Source organism: Astatotilapia calliptera, chromosome 15 (genome assembly GCF_964374335.1).
Source record: "Astatotilapia calliptera chromosome 15, fAstCal68.1, whole genome shotgun sequence".
Lineage (NCBI taxonomy): Eukaryota > Metazoa > Chordata > Actinopteri > Cichliformes > Cichlidae > Astatotilapia > Astatotilapia calliptera.
This window is the reverse complement of record NC_137436.1, coordinates 31,720,014-31,742,324: the sequence shown is the minus strand read 5'-3', so window position 1 is coordinate 31,742,324 and position 22,311 is coordinate 31,720,014. Positions and strand designations below refer to the sequence as shown.

At 39.0% G+C, this 22,311-nt stretch overlaps 1 long non-coding RNA gene across 1 annotated transcript; it reads right to left on the bottom strand.

Moving 5' to 3' along the window:
- Positions 1–7,524: 7,524 nt before the first annotated feature.
- LOC145420320 (uncharacterized) lies at positions 7,525–7,954 on the bottom strand. Its single transcript, XR_013901614.1, has 2 exons — positions 7,769–7,954; positions 7,525–7,682 (listed from the first exon to the last, which is right to left on the bottom strand). It is a non-coding gene; the product is annotated as an uncharacterized LOC145420320 (long non-coding RNA).
- Between the last annotated feature and the right edge of the window lie 14,357 nt (positions 7,955–22,311).

Here is a 22,311-nt window from a genome sequence, read left to right as displayed (position 1 = left end):
GGACACTTATATTATTTCTTAATATTACTAAAGTAAACTAATATAAAGCATACCTTCAAGGGGCAGCTGCCATACGAAAGCATCACTATCAGATATGCCATTTCTACCATAGCAGAGAAGACTATTTTGGTCTTTTTGCCTTATTCATGAATCTGACACCTCATAACACTATTTGTTGGTCTGTTAAGGAAAACTATACATACCACCAACACACAAAAATAGACTGAAAACAATCAAACAGGAGCAACATAGTACTGCAATAAAAACCATTAGACACACCATAAGCACCTGTTTTCTTGTGAAGGTCCTGAGCTTGCTGCTTGACACACAAATCAAGGTGTTTTATCATTGTCTGGAAATCTATAAGTGCGCCCTGACCTCTTTATCCTTTAAGAACAAATGTAAATTGTTAATGATGTGTTCAGCCAAGCAGATTAAACACAAACTTTATGCACACAAAATAAGCATCCACTCTGTGCCCAGTCCTGAACATCAAGATGTCACATTGCTTCGTTAAACAGTTCACAAACATAAAACCCTGCTGTTATCAGGTTTTGTCATATAAACATGTAAAATGAATTATAGAAACTGTGTTGAAAATCGGACTGACCATTACAAAGAATTCTATCTGTTAAGGTCCAGGACAGGTTGGGTGATTTTAGGCAGCTCCTTCAATGCCTCCACCTTTGGGTGGGTCCTCTCTTCCCCACACCTTCCAGCCATTAGCCATCAGGAGGCTGAGAACTTAAGGACAGGCTGAGGCTCGGATTCTCTGCCAAATTGCACTTTTCACTTTAGTGGTAAATTGGCTCCAGCTTATGTCTTTGAATTCCTTGGCTCACAGTATTCTCGCAACTGTTTCCCATCTTCCATACAGAATCCAAGACCCAGTGCCCATTTACTCATCTGAAGGACAAACTGGATCAATCTTAAGGATTTTCTAGTATATTCATCCCCACATTTACCTCCAGCTCACTCTCACATGCTGAAATCTGTTCTACCAGACACAAAGCTGCCTGGCTGCTCTCTACCATGCCAGCTCTCCCTGATCTGGAATCCAATTTGCCAACTGACACATTAACTCACCACCTTTTTGCCTTGGACCACAAGTAAGACAATCTCAATGAATACCATTGCCCAGTCTCTACCAACTCCAACTAACATTGTGTTTCCCTGTTTCCCAGTATGGTATCAGTCTCCAGTCTGTGCTGTTCATCCTTGCTTCCCCCACACTATTCACTAGTTCTCACCTCTCCATTTGATCCAAAAACCTAAGGAATGTAATGCACTGGAATTGGCACATGAAATCTGCCTGGATTATAATGAACCTGGTGAAGTCACTGGTGGAATTAACAACTCATTTGTAACACATAATTAAGTCTCAGAAACATTACTCATGGTTATATATCTATGAAAGTCAAATTCACTGATATTTACTGGGATGCAGCAGTAGTTACTGGTAATATAAGAATGCAACTTGTCTCAATAAACATGAACCAACCCTGTTATTAGTCACTAGTTAAAGGTCTACCATATTGCTTTTCTTCTGAAGGGTCCAACGAGGCCAAGATGCAGGAGCTGGTGTGCTTTCATCAGCAATCTGTGACGTTATTGCAATGTGTCATTTTTACATATTCTACTAAGTTTTAAGAAAAAGCCTGATGTTTTTTGATTCAAAGACACATAACATATGTATGCTTTACCAGGGTGAGACAGACTGCTCAAGCCCCGTTTTGTAGCCTTTTTCACATCAGAAGTTTAATTTGACAAATTAACTAGTAAAGGTTTTCTTTACTCTGAATCATTGGACATACAGGTCTGTCATGAGTCATCCGAGCTTACAGAGTGTGTGGAGTGTGAAATTGAGGACACAAAATGCAAACCCAGAAGCAAGCAGTATTCAACAGAAAGCGATTTGTTTTATTATGCTGTAAAATAGTCAAACAGGCAAAACATAAAGTCCAAGAGGGAACTGAAAACTATCACAAACAGACCCAGCAGTGAGGGGCACAAAAACAAACACTTTCACAAAGACTAAGGGGAAATAGCACTACTTATGCACACAGAAGGTCAATCAGGGCAAGTGGAGACAGCTAGGGAAAACAAGACACAGATGAACTAATTGCCACAGACAAGACAAGGGAAGTAAAACTAAATACAAAACACAAGTGGCCAAATACTACCAAAAGAGGACAGGAAGTAAACAAAGACAACAGACTCCAACGTACAAACTTGACACAGAAGGGTACAAGGGGAAGAGTAAGAAAACAAGAGACTATAGAGAATAAATTCTAAGTGGGATACGAATGGCAAAAACATTAACTGAAGCAAAGCACAAAGCTTCAAAATGATAAACAAGTATGCACACTAATAAACCAAATAGAAGACATTTAATAGGAAAGAAAGATCCCATAGAGTCCATAACTGAGTTCAAAACCCAGGATCATGACAATATCAAGCATGAAGAAATGAGGGGATTCTTAGGCAAGTTATATTGTACAAATATAGTCAGAGGTTTTTAAAATGTCGTCACTATTAAAGCTATCTGTTGAGAGTTATTAGTACATCCAATGATATAAAGCTAAAAGAAAAATGTTGTTAATTTTATTTTTTTTAAGGAGGACAGTCTTGGCCCCGAGAAAATACAGCTAGGCAGATACACATTTAGTACGAGTATTTTTTGTAAATTATTGTTTTTCTGGGGGGGGGGTTCCTTAAACACAGCAGTCCGCTCTAAGTACGCAGTTATACCTCTGACTTCAGTTAATAAATACTCAGAAGTTCATGTCTTGTTAAAAACTCTATATTCTATATATTCTATATCGCTCTCTCAAACATCAATCCCAACGCATAAACACGGAAGCTGCATTTGTTTGCCTTCAGTGGTCTTCAAAATAAAAGCCCCAAAGTTATATTGTAATTTCACACAAAGATGTAAAAAGCAGGAACCGATGGGAGATTTATCAAAGAAAAGGCAATATATATATTTATTTATGCTTGAATGCTCGCTTCCTAATGAGCTTACAGAGGTCTGTCAGAGACAACCAACAGACAAAATGTGGCCATACAGTTCCATACAGATTGTCTACCTGTTCTTGTCTCATTACTAAATAAAACAAAAACAGGGTCCAGTTCAAATTGCTAAACAATGTGAAGTGTGATGCAGCACATGATAAGTGTTTTGCCAGTCCTGTTCCTGTCTGATTTTTCAGTGTACTTCACTGTGGAATTAGATGCTTCCAGCAAAGGGGTCGCTGCCATCCACTCGTAATGGTCAACTTCTGATGAGCTATGTTCTTGTTTGTTTGTTTTTTCTCTTATTTTATTTCATTTTCCCCCAAGAGCACAATTGCAGTATTGAGAAGCAGGAGCTGCTGGGAGCCAACCCACTTTTGGAGAAATAGAGACGCTGGCTTGGGGGGGAAGAATATCCACTCACGCTGGATAAACCACAAGAATCTCACCCACATAAGTCAGCTAAGCACCTCAACTTCAGACTCGGTTGAGCAGGTGATTAATATGCCAAGGGCTAATGCAGAGGCCTGGTTTTGAGTCTGCCCCAGACCTTTTCCTGCATATCACTGCTTGCTTTGTTGTAACCTCTGACTGATGAAAGCCAAAAAATGTCTTTAAGGATAAGAAGGACCTCAAACCCCCTACTGCAATTTAATTTTACCATAACTTACTGTCTAAATTCTGCTTGAGAAGATAGAGTTGGTTCATGGACATTTAACATTATGGTCTTTTATATTTTACCTGTCAAGTTCTGCAAGTTGAGTTTTTTTGTGCAATTACTGGGGCCGGATTTTTAACCAGGAAGTACTCTAAAATAAAGGTTTTATTTGTAACATCCATAAATATTAAATATTTGGATACACTTATAAATTTTTACCGAACATAAGAAACAAGTGGTGCAAGGCAAGTTTAAATCGTACCCACTTCAACAAAAGCAAGGAATAGTGACAAATAAAACTGAATGATGACCTTCATATGTGCAGAGATATTTGACTTGTGTTTGATGTGGATAATATTCCCCCTTCACCTAAAAGCTGAGAACACAAGACTGTTTATCTCCCTTACTCCATACTCCATTCCACTTCATAAGATGTGTGCTTTCAGTGTAGCCCTCGGCCACTGCTGCTTTATGTTGTGTTGAGACATGACTCTGCTTTAAGAATCGAAACTGCACCGAATGGACTGGACCTCTGACCTTTAACACTGACACAGCACACTCTGCAGTTGCCAAGAAAGATATATGGGGTTCTTGCTTTCAGTTTAGTAGCTTTTTTGTCAAACCTTGCAATTCCCTGATGCTTTGCAGTCTGTCAGTTTCATCAAGCTGCATTACAGGATGGAACAGGAGTGCAAAAGAGGACAGTGCAGAAAAAATGATCTATAATATGTTCTGTAAGAAAGCATATATTTGAAATATGATGCTGATGTTAGTGCTTGGAAATTAGATCAAGCAAGTGTGTGTGTGTGTAGCGTGTAAAATATCATGTTTATATATTATACACTATTACATATGTTCAAACTTTGAATCATAACATTTTTTTTGCAAATTGGACAACGTTTAATAGAAAATAAAAATTAGATTTCATTTGAGAGAAACTGACCAAGGTGTTAAAAATAAAAAATATTCACTACATATGTAACATATTTCTCCTTTATATGTACCATCTAGGAACTCCAGAATTTTGTTCTAATCATATTAGACTATCTACATATTTTTTAGTTTCTGTGATGAAACGTGTTATTTCTGAAAGTATTTTATATAGCAAACAACAATCTATGCATGATCCAGGACAATAGCTTCTGTAGTCACACATTACTCCAAATAATGCATTGAGGTAAGTATAAATACTGTAGGTGCAGGTGACTTATAGTGCCACTAATTAGTACATGTTGTTGTGGTGGTGGCAACTTGCTGGCTCTGGTGTGCACTAGGCAATTTTGTCTGCACTGCACTGGTAAAATAATCTGTTTCTAAATAAATACATAAGTAAATAAAAGCACTGTGAGCTTTCTGTTTTTGCAATATACGTATGCTCTAAAAACTTGAAACTCTTCTTTCTTTACCCCTCACCCCGACCACATACAAAACCTGAAATTACAAAGTCCTCATGATGTAAAACATTATGCAGATCTCAGTTCTGCATCTTAATAAAAAAACAAAAGAAAAACAACCTCCTTGCTTATGTTTCTGCTTTAATTGTGTAGCTTACTTGTCCCATTATGAAAATTCTTGGAAGCAATAGCAGAAAGCTGCCACTGTTACTACAGCTCACTGACCACCAATGAAAAAAATCATGAAATAATTAATATCCATTTAGGGTGCTCAGTTAATAGATTCAGAGAGGAAATAAATAAAAGGAAGTACTAATGGTGACATTGTGACTATAAAACACATTGTAGAGTGGCCAACTCTATTAAAAGGTGTACAAATGTTCAATAATATATTTAAATAGAGCACAAAACAGCAACAGTTGTGCAGTTCAATACCAAAGTGAAATCTTCATTAGACCCTGGAAAGTAATAATACTGGAACTCATAATTCTGCATTTCCCCTTGCAGCAACTGAGTACATAATTTCACCATCGTAAATGATGTGGGGGTCCCCACTGCTCATTTGCACCAAATGGATGAAGATGCACGACAATGAATATACCAGAGCTATTACTCTCTCACTGTGACCTTTACACAGGAGAAGTTAGCTGAACATATGTTCTCTAACAAGAATTCTTTTTCTGTAGCTCCTATTTATCTCTTGGGTCTCATAAAGTCTCAGTCCTTGTTGTTTATGGTGACCCTTAGTTTCTCAAGCCAGCCCCTATGACAGGGGATTTTGCTGCCTTATTACGGTTATAAAATAAAATTTAGTCCAGAACTTCACGTCCTTGCTGAACTCAGGCACATCAACATTCAGCCACTTTCACATTTAAATGAAGAAGATTACTAATTTTGCCACATGATAAGGTTGTGTACATGAATAATTCAGTGTAACTGTACTGATTGTACTCAGACTGTGAAGTCGAAGAAAAAAATTAAAAAAGTACATCCTGCTGATTAACACAGTTGTCATTTATAAACATTTGTGGTTGTGTTACTAGTTACATACTAGTAGTGGCAATTAACTGAATATTAATTGTGTGCTATTCCAACAGGGAACACATCAGAATGGTAGTAATAAAATCTAAGCTATCAAAACCTGTTCTCTACTGGTCATTAGATACTTAGCTGAAATAACAAGTTGGCCATGGGAGGAGATAGATGTCAAGACATCAAAACTCCGCACAACCCACGGAGATCTTCATCAAAAAGTCCCTGATGTTCTATGAGATACGATAAGAGAGGGGGTGAGAACTAATGAGTGTCAGGGCCACAATCCAAGATGAAGTATGGAACATCTGAAAATATATGAGAAAAATGGCCCCCAAAAAGAGCGGGTCCATGAGTACTTCAGGCAGCTAAAGACAAATGGTGATGAGGAACTGTACGAACAACCAAGCCCCTGCATGGGATGTCTTATCGGCAAATGGAAGTGGCTGGCATTAACAAATCCTACCTGTGGTTATAAATGGTCAATCAAAAGGACAGCATGGCAGAACAAGAACAGGCTGCAAGCATTAACATAGCTGGGACTAACACAGCTGACAGGGCCCAAGGCTGTGCAAAGGTGCCCAGGAGATTATTCATTACAAAGTAGCTAAATTTAAAATGCAAAATGGGACAGCATACAACGAGATACACAACCAAGTGGTTGGTGATTGCAGTTACTGTTACCTCAGGAACCCTATATTGTAGGGTAAGGACACAAGAGAAAAACTCGACAATAGTGCCAAATTACAAATTTTATATTGTAAGGTAAGGATTCTAGAATGATAGAGAGAAAACTCCAACTATTAGTTGACCCCTTTAAGCAAGCACTTGGCGACAGTGAGAAAGAGAAATTCCCCTTTGACAGGAAAAGACCTCCGGCACAATGAGGCTCAGGAGGGGCGGCCATCTGCCATGACTCGGGTGGCGGAAAACATAAAAGAGCAGTGGGAGAAAGCACAAAAGACACATGTGGGATAGAGCCAAAGTTTTAAAATAATTAAAAGCAATAATAGTGTATAAACAGATCAAGCAGTTAAGAAGACACACTTATCTTCAGAAGCCCCCAGCAGCCTATGCCTATTGCATTGTAACTATGGGATGTTTCAAGGTATAACTATAAACTTTATTTTTTTTAAAAAGGGAAAGCCTGCTCCGGAACCTTGAAGAAAATTAGCTATGGTCACAAGATTTTGTAGCTTCATGTTTCTTGGAGTAAACTCACCAATTACCATTAAGGCTAACACCCAATGTGTTTCATACTCAAACCAGTAGTTGGTCTGGTGCCAACGACCAAGCTCAGAGTCACTAAATCCTTTTTTCCCCTCATTCTGTTGAACATTAGCAGAACCCAAGTATACCAAGCTGTCACGGTTTGGCGTGGCAAACCGTGGGGGAATGTGGGAAAGGAGGACCCAGGCGCGGAGCTCAAATTACAAGCAGTGCGTTTATTTACAGTGTGGTAGAAAGCAACAATGAATCCCAGTGTTTTCCCCCAAACTCCCGTGTCGTGTCCTCCTAGTGCTCTCTGCTCCCGTGTCAGCACCCCCCGGTGCTCGCTGCTCTCCAAGCCTTCCACGTTTCTCCTGCGGGAAACAATAGCGGCAGCTGTCAGGACACTCAGTAATGGCAGGCATACACTTTATGACAAAACCTAGACTGGGTAACTAACGTGGAGTCCCAAGCAATGATCCCGCGTCGGTGGGAGCTCCAAGACTCTCTTAAGTAGCTCCCCCGACGAGGCCTGATCAGCAGCAGGTGTGTGGCTTCGGGTGTGGCCAGTCCCCTAGCAGGGCCACACACCCCAGGCCTGACGGCGCCTATAAACAAGTACTCAGACACACAGCCACCCACACACACATATGTACAAGCACAGAGAAGGGGAAGCAACACCAACAATACATAATAATAACACAGGTCCATGACTGCCCAAGGGTCCTGGGTCGCCCAGTCCCAGGACCCTGACACAAGCTTTACAAATTTTGACCACATGATTAGCTAATTACAGCAATTCATTTCTTCCTAATGAAATGAATCATTTCTACTTCTGGATGGATATTGCAACAGTGTCACAACTATGCAAGAAGTTAGCTAGTTAGAAGTTAGTTACAATTTTTTAAAAAAGATCTAAGTGAGATCAAAATGAAGAGTTCACAGTTCTGAAGTGCTGTGTTCTTACATATGACTAATTAATAATGGCTGGTGATTATTCACAGACACCTTATCAAACTGATCCTATAGGAAGATGTTTTCTTTAAATATTTATATATTTGTAACTTTAGAAAATTTGGGAACATTTTAAAAGAATAAAGTTGTCTGTAGGTTTCAGAAAAGTCTTGTGCATTAAAGGTTTATAACAAAAAGAATAGAAGAATGGCTTATGTCTTGGTTGACCACTTAATCTTTCAAATTTCATATGATGATAATCATAAAAACATTTTGTGGAAATTTGTGTTCTCCAGTCACAGACAGATATTACCAAAATAAAATTTAAATGAATCCAGTAGTACACATTAGCACCACAAACAAATTCAAATTCAAATTCAAATTTTATTTGTCACACACACACAACCATACACAGTATGACATGGGGGTGAAATGCTTATAGTTGTACAATGCCCGACCATTAAATGACAGAAAAAAGTTTTACAGTATTTACAATTTACAGGTTACTACAAAATTTACAAATTATCTTAGAAATTTAAAGTAAAAAATGTGCAAATAGCAGAAAGAGATTATAAGAATTATAAATTACAGGAAATGTGTGGTGGTGCATGTGGTGATGTGATGTGTGTGAGAGTCCAGTCTTATAGTGATGTGTGTGGGAGAGTCCAGTCCTACACCTGGTCCGAATAGCCTGGGGGAAGAAGCTCCTCCTCATTCTCTCTGTTTTGGCCTTAAGGGAGCGGAAGTGCTTCCCAGACCTCAACAGTGAGAAGAGTCTATTGTTGGGATGGGAGAGGTCCATCATAATCTTCCTAGCTTTGGACTTGCACCGCTTGGTGTAGATGGACAGCAGGTCAGGGAGCTCTGATTGAATGATGCGTTCGGCTGAGCGCACCACTGTTTGCAGATCTCGTCTGTCCTGCTTGGTGCTGTTCCCAAACCAGGTGCAGATGTTTGCCGTCAGGACGCTCTCGATGGTGCAGGAGTAAAAGTTCTTGAGCACCTTCAGTGGCAGATGGAAGTCTCTAAGTCTTCTGAGGAAGAAGAGACGCTGACGGGCTTTCTTAACCAGGGTGTTGATGTGGCAGGACCATGACAGGTCCTGAGTGATGTGGACACCCAGGTATCGGAAACTGTCCACTCTCTCCACTGGCATGCCACTGATAATGAGGGGTTTGTAATTCCTTGCCTGCTTTGTAGTGAAGTCCACGATCAGCTCCTTAGTCTTGCTGATGTTTAGGAGGAGGTTATTCTCCTGGCACCAGTTTTCCAGGTTCCTAATCTCCTCCAGGTAGGCCATCTCGATGTTGTCGAAGACAACAAACAAGGCAGATATATGAGACTATTATTAAGAATAAACCATTTAAAACAAAACTTTAAGGCCATGATTTATATAATTGTCACATTTGATAAATGGCACTGTCTTCTCAAGGTAACATTTTGAAGAAATCCAGCATTTCTTCTGCTTCAGTTATTCTCCAATACGAATTGTTCTTTAGGGCATTTCAGTCCATTTTCTAAAAAGTTCTTTATGCATAATGGTTTAATGAGACCTTTATAAGATTAATTTTCGAAATAGGTCTGATGAGATAGTCAAACACATCAGATATTCTTGTTATTAAAAGTAAGTAAGCTGTGAAACCAGCAAAGTATAACACGAGAGCTGTAGAGTGAAATATTCAAAAAGATGACAAAGAACCCCCAAGAAGGCAAACAGCAGGGATGCATCACAATAACAAAAAAAGCTTTCAGTTATTTCCACTCATCCATTAAATGAGAAATACAACAATAAAAAACTGAATTTAAAAATAAAATTCACACTAATGTGACCAAGTAGCCATCTGGTGTGGGAACTAATAAAATTGTAAGAGAAAAAAGCAATGTGCTAGGTTCAACGAGAAAGGTTGAATTTTATGACTAGTTTAAGGGCTCAAAATATAAAAATAGGTAAATAGACAAACACAGGTGAAATTTTGAATTAATTAAGGTGATTTTTTTTGTCTTCACTGTGTCATAGCACAAACGATTGCTGTGCAATCGTGTGCTTTAATTTGCTTAACTATGCTTGAAACGTATAAAATCCAGTTAAACCCGAGGTGTATTATACATTTTACACACAATATAAAAACTTTGCAAGGATTTAGCTGTCACCTAAGAAACCTTCATTCTTAAAGCAAATCGGGTTAGACTTGAGAAAGAGAATTGTGGATGCTCACAAAACAGGAGCTGGATACACAAAGTTATCACAGGGTTTCTGACCCAGTCAAGAACTGGAGTGAGAAGTATTATCAAGAAATTCAAAGAGAGCCGCACACAGTACAGAACTGGGCTGGCAGAGGTAGGAAACAAAAAATGATGTGTGAGAGATGTGCAAAGACACCAAAACAACTGCCAAGACACTATTTGGGAGACTGGAATTGTAGTCTCAATAAAGACAATCACCAGAAGCACAGGAATGGACTACAATGCTGCAGACCAAGAAAAACTCCACTCTTCTGCAGAGGTGAAGTTTTTGCTGAAACTCCACTTCTGTCTGAAGTATGCTAAGGAAAACCTGAAGAAAGACTTTGAATCACAAAGTCTTTCTTCAGGAAAGACTTTGTGATGTTTCCTGAATCACAGCTGAAATCACAGCTGGTCAGTTGTGATGAAAACAGAGCTCTTTGGTCTCAGAGATGCTGGTTTGTTTAAAGAAAGAAGGGAGAGGGCTACAACCCAAAGAACACCATTGCCACAGTAAAAAATGGTGGTGGGATTGGTCTCTCTCGAATAAGGAATTTTGTCAAGGTAGAAGGAATAATTAAGAAAGAATGATATATGAAGATTTTAAAAGAAAACTTGAGCAGTGAAAGTGGGTCTAACTGTTATGATTTTCGTTTTATTTCCTTTGATTTTATTTATTGTTGTCCATAATTTTCATATTCCTTCACATCAAACCATGTGTTTGTACACCATAAAACAGTTTTTAAGTGATGCTGCTAAGAGAAAATGACACAATGTATGCTTGGATGTTTTGTTTTATATTCTTTGGGGTATATTTTTCATCTTCAAAACTTCTGTCAACCATAACATATCCACTCTACCACTCAAAAAACATGGTGAATCTTTTTTCATTTAGTTGTACATCTTACTTTAATTTGTCTTCTCTATAGCTATTGTCCCAAAATTAATGCACAGACAAATCCTTACACTTGAATATCTTTAAAAATATATCACAAAAACAAGACTAATTATTGCCAAAGGTTTTGTTTTTCTTTATTATAGATTCATTGTATTCTTTATACTGTGAAATACAGCATAGACATTAGCAGCATGGTGATAATTAGCACTATTAGTTAGCATAGCAAGAGAGTTCAAACCTGAGTAGGGCCCTTCTGTGTGGAGTTTGCCTGTTATCACTGTGCTTAATTGGGTTTTCTCCGGGAGCTCCTTAATCTTGTGCCACTGAAAAAATCCTTACAATTTCAAGGTGCATTCTGACCTAGATTCTAGCTGAACAGTAATACAAGAGAACAGCGGTAGTACAAGTTTAATCACAACATGGATTTTGCAATGTGCTTTGCAGAACACTTGTCTGTTTACTATTATAGTGACAAACACGCAAATATATTTTAGTTCTGGCAAATATGCAAGATTTAATACGCCAAGGCTCAGTGCATAAAATACGGTCGATCCCCAATATTTGCTGGGATAGGGCAGCACAGTGGCACGGTGGTTAGCACTGTTGCCTCATAGCAAGAAGGTCCTGAGTTCAATTCCACCATCAGCCCGGGGACTTTCTGTGTTTGCATGTTCTCCCTGGGTACTCTGGCTTCCTCCCACCGTCCAAAGACATGCACTTTGTGGGGATAGGTTAATTGAAAAATCTAAATTGCCACTAGGTGTGAATGTGAGTGGGAATCGTTGTCTGTCTCTGTGTGTTGGCTCCAGCACCCCCCGCGACCCTGAAAAGGATAAGCAGAAGTGAATGGATGGATAGTTAGTGACCACAACCACCCAAAAATAGCTAAAATCCAGAAAAAAACTTGAGACCCCCTCTAAAGGCTTTGTGTTTGGAATTGACATCGATTGGCAATGTTTGAGAAACATTTTATTGATATTTCACCATGTTTACATTAATATTAATATTTGGAAATTAGTAAATCATTTTTTGTCATAAAAATCTATTTAGCCAAATAGTAAAATTAAATGAAATTATCGAATATTTTAGATATGCTTTATGAAAACATCCACATATAGGCGAATCTGTGAATACTGAGTCTTGAACTTTAAGTGAGATCTAGGATTTACATACAGGCTAAGTTAATTATAACATCAGGCACACATTTCTAACAAACTTCTGTTCATTTCAGATGATGAAGATATTTAATGTGTGCTTTGTTTTAGTTAAGCTACAGCCAGTTTAATGACACTACTTGTCAGAAGCTGATATTTTGCAGAAAGAAAATTAAATGCAGACATGCAATAGTGATATTTTCTTAATATGTTCATAATTTGAAGTCTGCTTCTATATTTTTCATGAAATTAAATACACTGACTTCCATTTAAACAATCGTGTTGCTGTCATGACAAATTCACCTGAACAGATTGGAAGTGCCATAATGAAATCCTTGCTCTTTCCATTTCCTCCATATAGGAAATTTCTGATGTGTGCAGTAATAAACATGACTAATCACTAACAACTATGCATTGTCCCTTGATACTTGCCCTTTGATGCTGCACCGCATGCACAGCTAGGTGTTGTTCATCCCGTTGATTTGGTGCACAAACACTGGATTATTTCCCTAACTTTCCAGTCGAATTAATTATTCATTGTCAACCCCCAGCACCACCCTCTTGTGTATGTGCTGCATACAGATCCTTTCAGGACTGTCCTATATTGCATTTTTGAGGGGAGACGGCGAGGTTTTTCATCAGCAGAGCAGAGAGAGATTTGAACAGCTCCCCTCATGACCTCATCCTTATGATTGCATCCTCAACCCATTATTGTGTAGTGACCCAAATTTCCACAAACTCCTAAGCTGAGAGGAAGAATCACTATTAGTTAAGTAGAACATGAATGTAGCTCCCTCTGAATGACTGCACGGTAAACTTTCCACTTTGGCTCAAAGCTTTCAGTCTTAGCTAATCAGCGATTGCTTCACATAGCAATAACAAAGCTGGGGACAAACACACAAGAGAAGCATTTTTGGGAGGTAAAGGTAGTAGCAGCTGTACAGAGGGGTTGGTGGAGTGTGTGAGATCAGTTGTAAATCCATTGTAATCTCTTTCTAGCAGCAGAGCTGTTCCACAGAGGCCTCATAAGCAGGAGACCTTCCATTATGACTGGGCCTTTCATCCAGGTAAAGGAGATTACATCTGAGGAATGCTCTGCTTTTTGAAGTTCTCAGAGATCCAACAGCGCATTATTCTGGTCACATCCCCATCACTGTGACCCCTCACAGACCTTCAAAACTAATGCTTACTTATATAATCTGCATTAGACCTAAATTTCCACTCAACTAATGTATTCATCTACTCAATGGAGACAAGTTAGAGTCCTTGATTCAGTACTTTAGTGTACTAGTTTTCATGAGGGCCATGCACAAGGACTATGAATGGCAAACTCAGTTGAAGCACACTACTGTAATGCAAGTAATTTTCTTTCTTTCTTTCTTTCTTTCTTTCTTTCTTTCTTTCTTTCTTTCTTTCTTTCTTTCTTTCTTTCTTTCTTTCTTTCTTTCTTTCTTTCTTTCTTTCAAGCTCAGGTCCTGTACCAGAGGCCTGTGAGCTTCAGGGTGCTCCACAGTATCTTTGCTTTTTCTAGGACTGTGCCCTTCTGGATAGAGATCTCAGATGTTGTTCCTGGGATGTGCTGGAGCCACTCGCCTAGTTTGGGAGTCACCGCACATAGTGCTCCAATTACCACTGGGAGTACTGTTATGTTCACCCTCCACATCTTCTCCAGCTCATCTCTGAGCCCTTGGTACTTCTCAAGCTTCCTGGATTCCTTATTCCTGATGTTGCTGACATTCGGTATAGCTACATCTATCACTATAGTCGTCTTCTTCTGCTTGTCTATCACTACTATGTCCGGTAGGTTAGCCATTACCATTTTGTCCATCTCTATCTGGAAGGGATCAGGATCTTAGCTTGACCATTCTCCACAAAGCTAGGGGGCGTCTCCCATTTTGACCTCACTTTTCAAACAGTATCCTTTACTCTAGTTGATAGTCATTTCAGTCTAAATACCTTAAAGTTAAGATTAATCACTAATGATTATTTTTGCCTGACATTGCTACAAAAAGCTGAAGTTGCTGATTTCCTTGATCTCTGCTTTTCAGTCTTTTCTTACATTTAACTACTGATTTTATCTACTGTTCTGATTTTATCTGTTTTGATTTTATATACTGTTTTGTTTGTTTGTTTGTTTGTTAATTAGTTAGTTTGTTTGTTTGCTTGTTTTAATCAATTTTAAATCATGCTTTTTATTTGTTTTTGTTTCTAATGTCTCTGTAAAGCACTTTGAATCACCTTGTTGTTGAATTGTGCTATACAAATAAACTTGCCTTGCCTTGCCTTTCCTACACAACCAGTGAAAAACTTGGACACACCTTCTAATTTAATGGTTTTTCTTTATTTTGATGACGATTTACATTGTAGACTTATTTTAGATTCTTCAAAATAGCCACCCTTTGCTTTGATTACTGCTTTGCACACTCATGCTTCGTGAGGTCGTCACCTGAAATAGTTTTCACACAGTCTTGAAGGAGTTTCACTACAGAGCACTTGTTGGTCCTGTTGCCTTCACTCTGCAGTCCATCTCATCCCAAACCATCTAGATTGTGTTTAGGTCAGGTGACTGTGAAGGCCAGGCCATCTGGCGCAGCACTCAATCACAGCACTCAATCACTCTCCTTCTTGGTCACACAGCCTGGAGGTGTGTTTGGGCTCATTGTCCAGTTGCAAAATACTCAACACAACTAACCAACCAAATGCAAACAGGATGGGATTGCATTTGTGCCTTCAGTTTTCAATACATCCCCAAAAGAGTCATGAGCAAAGCACCCACACACCATCACATCCATGCATGTAGAGACCATCCCTTCACCTTTTCTGCGTTGCACAAAGACATGGCGGGTGGAATGAAAGATCTCAAATTTGGACTCATCAGACCAAAGCACAGAGTTCCACTGGTCTAATGTCCATTTCTGGTGCTTCTTGGCCCTAGGGATGGGTATTGATAAGATTTTCACGATTCCGATTCCATTTTCGATTCTGTTTAACGATTCGATTCTTTATCGATTCTCTTTAAAAAAGGAGAACACTAAGGTCGATTAGCTTAGAACTTTGTTTTATATCTTCTCTTTGAACAAGATAGAAATTTAGGAGTAACATGGCCTTACAAACCCAACAGTGAGATCTTAAGAGATCCACAGCCTACGGCTCTTCAATGTGGTGTCACAGGGTCCCCAGGAAAAAAAATTGTAAATGTAAAATAATAAAATAAATATTCTTCTGTAGCAATAACAAAGTATAACATAAATTATTCTGTAGCACTTACACAAGAATATCCAGAAATGTCCCTGCCTACAATTAAACACATTCACTTACCAAAAATTGGGGGCATCTGCTGTGGCAAATGGGTTCAAGCCTTTTACCACAAACTCAGTCACTGCTCGGTGACATTCGTCTATCCTGGCCTGAAAGGAGACGCTAACGGTAGACTGCAGCGAGAGCTGCCAGCATCTGAGCCAGACTCTGTCTGTCTCTCTCATCACGGTCACCTAAATGCACAGTAATGGCAGGTTTTGTAATAAGGCAGATCGCGCTAACATAATATGCACTGTTAGTTGATTATTTACCTGCCGCATTAACGGGAGAGGACGTGCAAACGTTACCGCTGCTGCTGGGTTGAGATTCACGAGTCCGGAGCGGAATTAAAAACACGACATTCATTTAAGGTCATCGCGTGTTTTGTGAGCAAATGCTTTTGCATATTCGTAGTGTTTCCTCCCTTAAATTAAATATCTACTTTGCAAGTATTGCAAGTTGCCCTGTTGTCATCCGTTCTCGTAAAGTATAACCAAACTTGTGAGCGTTTGAGCCGCTTACGCGCCGTGTTTCCTGCCAGGTAAATGACGCTCCGCAACGTGATGACGTCATTCGGGGCGACTGGAATTGATAAGGGAATCGTTTGCAAAAATGGCAAACAATTCCAAGGAATTGAAACAGTGGGAACCGGTTCTCAACAAGAACCGGTTTTCGATACCCATCCCTACTTGGCCCAAACAAATATCTTCTGCTTGTTGCTTTTCCTTAGTAGTGGTTTCTTCAGTCCCCTCTGAACAGTTGATGTTGAAATGTGTCTGCTACTGGAACTCTGTGTGGCATTTATCTGAGCTCTAATCTGAGGTGTTGTTAACTTGCGATGTCAGAGACTAGTGATTTGGATGAATTTATCCTCAGCAGCAGAGGTGACTCTTGGTCTTCTTTTCTTGGGGTGGTCCTTATTTGAGATAGCTTAATTGTAGCACTTGATGGTTTTTGCTAATGCAATTGGCAACACATTCAAAGTTTTAGCAATTTTCTGGACTGACTGATCTTCAGTTCATAAAATAATGATGGACTGTCATTTCTCTTTGCTTAGCTGATTGTTTCTTGCCATAATATGCATTCTAACACCTGAAAACCATTTCAGGTGACTACATCATGAAACTCATTGAGAAAAGGTCAAGGGTTTGCAGCGCTGTCAACAGCAAATGGCCTGTATTTATATAGCGCTTTACTAGTCCCTAAGGACCCCAAAGCACTTTACATATCCAGTCATCCACCCATTCACGCACACATTCACGGCAAGCTACATTGTAGCCACAGCCACCCTGGGGCACACTGACAGAGGCAAGGCTGCCGAACACTGGCACCACCGGGCCCTCTGACCACCACCAGTAGGCAACGGGTGAAGTGTCTTGCCCAAGGACACAACGACCGAGACTATCCAAGCCGGGGCTCGAACCGGCAACCTTCCAATTACAAGGCGAACTCCCAACTCTTGAGCCACAATCGCCACAATCGCAAAGGGTGGCTACTTTCAGGAATCTAAAATATAAGATCTTTTCTGAGTTATTTATCAATTCTTTCTTTGCTACATATTTCCATATATCTTTCTTCATATGTTTGATGTCCACAGTATGTATCTACAATGTAGAAAGTAGTAAAAATAAAGAAGGTGTGTCCAAACGTTTGTCTGATAGTGTTATCAGTCCCAAATCAAGATATATTTTGCCATCAACTATACATAAAAATGTTTTTTTAAATAGCCCCAAAATAATATAATTTTTAAGAGCAATTTTGAATTATATGACCTTATGATCTCCTCCTAGCAATGCTCAAAGGAAATGTAAATACCGATGTGTGTTTTGAAGATATATTTTTGCAGACCTAAAGAAAGATGCAGTTTGACAGACATTAAACTCAAAACAAGCTGTTAATGCTGTTAACAGGATAAATAAAGCACAAAGCCACATAATCCAGAAAATCCAAACATTTCTCAGAATACAAGACCTTAGAAAGCACAGAAACTCATCCCAAAAGGTACACTTGGACAACATGGCAAAGGGCAAAGGAAAGCTGAAACAATATATGCAAAAGAGGTAAGGGAGATAAGGAGGGAAGAGGAAACTAGTGGGGAACTAAACACAGCTGAAGATAATTAACATAGAGAGACAGGGGAAGATGAAACAACACACAGAGGACAACAGCTAGCAAAATAAAACAGATATAAGACAATTAAGCAGGGGGAAGAGATTAACAATGCAGGGTAAGGCAGAAAGAAAAACAAAGAATAGAGACACAAAGATACATAAAGGGAATTAAGTATATACAACCTTCAACTTATGAGAAACCAATACTAGGAACATAGAAATTACTACAGATGGAACTCTAATTTAAACACCAAAACCAGGGAATAAATCACAAATATAAACAAATATATACAAGAGCCTGCTGGGAAGGTATTGAAGTACAACCAATATTAAAAAAATAAAAATAAAAAGTCTCAAACAGAAATCATTTTCAAAACCAAAAGGAATCGTGAACTCACAAAAAACTCAAAACCCAGCATCCAAGACAGAGAAACCATGACAGGTACAACTTGGCATTTTGACTGCTTCTTAAGCTGCTAAAGAAATGTAATGATTTAGTTGGTGCAAGTTCTGTTTTAACTTGATTTAATGTCATCAGCTTTACGTGTCATTGCTCAAATTTTGACTCTTATTGGGTAAAAGTAAGGAAATTGTTGAAACAGAGTTGACCAAAGAGCTTCACAATTAGTTATGAACAAGAGAAAACAATAGAAAAACAAATACAGAAAAATAAGACATTAGATGAGGCAATGGTAATATATAACATCAAAACAAAACAAACATAAAACAAGCCTGAAGATACTCAAACTGAACTTGAATTAAAAGCCAATGTAAAAAAGAGAGTTTTAAGAAATGATTTGAAAGACTGTATAGGTACAAATATCAGGTGGCAAGTTATTCCAGAAGGCCCGATCTCCTCTATGTTTTAATCGAGACCTTGGCTGTACTAAGAGCATCTGGCTTGAAGATCTCAGTGCTCTTTTGAGATGTTGAGGAGTTTGCTTAAATAACCTGTCAGGGTCCTGGGACTGGGCAACCCAGGATCCCTGGGCAGTCATGGACCTGTGTATTATTATGTATTTTTGGTGTCGTTTCCCCTTCTCTGTGCGTGTACATATGTGTGTTTCTCTGTGCTGTGTTAGTCTGTGTCCCACTCATATGTTTAGGCGAGGTATGGGTGTGTATGTCTGCGGGTGTGCCTGGAGGATGGAGCTCGGCCACCTGCAGGCCTGAGGGGTGTGGCCCTGCGGAGGGACTGGCCACACCCGAAGCCACACACCTGCCGCTGATCAGGGCTCGTCGGGGGAGCTACTTAGGAGAGTCTTGGAGCTCCCACCAACGCGGGATCATTGCATGAGACTCCACGTTAGTCTTGTGTTCAGTTAAGTTAGTGTGCGTGTATGCCCGCAGTTGTTTGTGTCCTGACGGCTGCGTCTATTGTTTCACACAGGAGGAGCGTGGAAGACACGAGAGCAGCGAGCACCGGGGGGTGCTGACACGGGAGCGGAGAGCACAAAGACACGGACTATTCACGGAGAGACACAACACGGGAGTCTGGGAAAACACGGGGATTTATTGTTACTTTGTTGCACACTGTAAATAAACACACTGTTTATACATAGAGCACCGCGCCTGGGTCCTCCTTCCCCACACATCCCCACGGTCTGCCAGCCAGACCGTGACATAACCGGGCGCCATACCATTTAAAACTTTGAAGGGACAGGGAGCCAGCGTAAATTTGCTAAAACAGGAGTGATGTGTTCATAACTTCAAACACCTGTTAAAAGCCATGCAGCAGCATTTTAGACTAACTGCAAGTGATGAAGAGATAAGTGTTCAAGACCCAAATGAAGAGAATTGCAGTAGTCCAATCTAGAGTTGATGAAGGCATCAATAAGTTTTTCTACGAAGAAGATATATAAAATCCTCCTATGATGGTATAGCCATTGCAAGTCTTCCTATTTGCCTACATCCTTTTATGACAGGTGCTCCATTATATTCTATTATAAAGATGAAAAAAATAATAAAATGCCAACAAAACTCTTGTTCTGGAAATAGTTCTATAACAAAGGCTTCTATAAATCACAAAAGTTGGTGTGAGACGAGCAATAATTCATATATTAGATAATTTAACCTATATCAAAATACACATTACATAATTTCCTTAGGGATTATTAAAGTATTCTGAGTCTGATATTCCTGTGGAAACTATCCTAACATTGTCATAGCTTATTTTAATTGTATTTATATAGTACTTTATGCCAATGAAAATAGGATTATTTTACAATGTGTTTACATAGTGCTTAGAAATTCTACTCCAGCTTATTTACATTTTCTTCAAAAAGTATATCCACTGTATGAAGGAAAATGGGGGATAATTTACCAACAATTTCGAGGTTAGAATTTATGGTGCACATCTTTACAAAGATACTAAGAGAGTAGCTCACTGGAGCTTATCTTGGGCCATAATACTGATGTGATGGTTTTATTAATATGAGAGATGATCGAAAGCTGTCAGGGATGATGGATGATGCAGGAAGTAAACGGTCAGATGGATTCCTCTGCCTAGCCACTTATCTGTCTCCAGAACACCTGTTCATCTTCTCGAATGGGCGTGGGTGCCTCGAGTTGCTGAAAAAATGTGATGTGAGTGCTGCCTATACCTCCAAAATTACTACAACTTGCATGGGGAAGAGCCAGTTCAGCAGCAGAAGTACACATCCTGTATGTGCTCAACGGATGTTCATGATACTACAGAGGCTGTCGTGGTTAAAACACAATTACTCTGTTATGCACAATTAGTCTTATAATCACACTGTTGCAATTTCTGCAGCAATCAAAGTGCATTCTACAAAGCAAAGTCGGTCATAACATATTGATTGCATCTACACTGTATGGTCTAAATCTTAGCTCTCACAGCAACAAGCCTCTTTTTTTCCAATTTGACTGAATCTAATTGTAATCAAGTTGGTATGCTCATCATTAGGCTAACTGTTACTAACTGGAGATGCATTTTACATAAAATACCTAACAAACTCCACATGGTAATAATTGAGAGCACATTGTGATAAATGTTTATTGTTTACCAACCAAGGCAGACAAGGCCGAGTCAGTGGAAGTGATCTGGGTTCACGTCATGGTAAGCTGTGTACAGGCTAGGTTAAGTCCCAAATGCAGAACTCTGAGACAGAAAACATAACTTAAAGCAGCAGTTTTATTGTTGGAAAGACGAGCTAAAGCTAAAGATAAAAATACATGAAAACTAAAGAAAAACAAAAGGAGAGCTAGAACTACAATAATACACTTGGTATACATGACATGACCAGAACCCATAGCTAATGCAGGGAATGCAACAACAAACAGGGGAAGACTGAGGACTTAACTGGGACAAATATGGCATAATGTGACAAAGGGGAAAGAAACTATAAATAAGCACAAAACCAAGGAATACTAACAAAACTCAAAAACACTTCAACACGTGGTCACTAGACCCAGGACGATGACAGTACCCCCTCTCTAAGGGCCGGCTCCTGACAGCCCAAAAACAAAACAGCGTTTGACCAGACCTGGGTGGGCGATGGGTGGTCAAAATACCTTTGGATATGATACTAATGATTAACTTGTATGATTTTGTGAATGGGTAAATGGGGGTTGTAGTATAAACACTTTGAGTTCTCACAGAAAGTAGAAACCACTATATAAGAACCACTCGATTTACCAAATGAACACAACAACACACAAAATGTCCAAACCGGTTAGCCATTTAAAATCCTTAGTGCTTTTCAATATGATTGATTCTGCTGCCAAGGGGTGTCGAATTTTGGATTGTATGTAAGCCTTGAATTGTGTTGTGTCTTGTTTTTTTCAGAAAGTAGCATAACATTGTTGAAAAATAGTCTAATTAAGATGACAATGCTTCATACTAATATGAATACTAATAATACATTGTCAATATCACAAAGAAAGAAAAAAAAACGTTCGTAAATGTATTTATATTTCTGCAATGATATGACAAGGTCACAAGTTCTGATTATGTTGTAAAAAAATGTCCAGTTAAATATGTGTTAGGTTGTTTTTTTTCATGTATCAAACTCTTTTTATTGCTATATTTTTGTATTATTACTTACCCAGGTTGTCACCTGAAATTTTGGAAAGTGGTGGGCTTATCAAAGGAGGAACTCAGATTTCCCATGTACTTTCTGCCCTTTGGACTCTGTCCTGGACCTTTCTACACTTGCCCCAGTGGCTCTAACCTCTAAAATGATGGTAATTAATTCAAGACATTGCAGGCTAAGAATGAAATTTCATTTTCCTGTATATCTGTACACCACATTTATTATTGCAGTATAACTACTTGCTGTGTGTCATCTTGCTTCATGGATATATAAAGTTGATAAATTCTAAAAATACTACCTAAGGAGAGTAT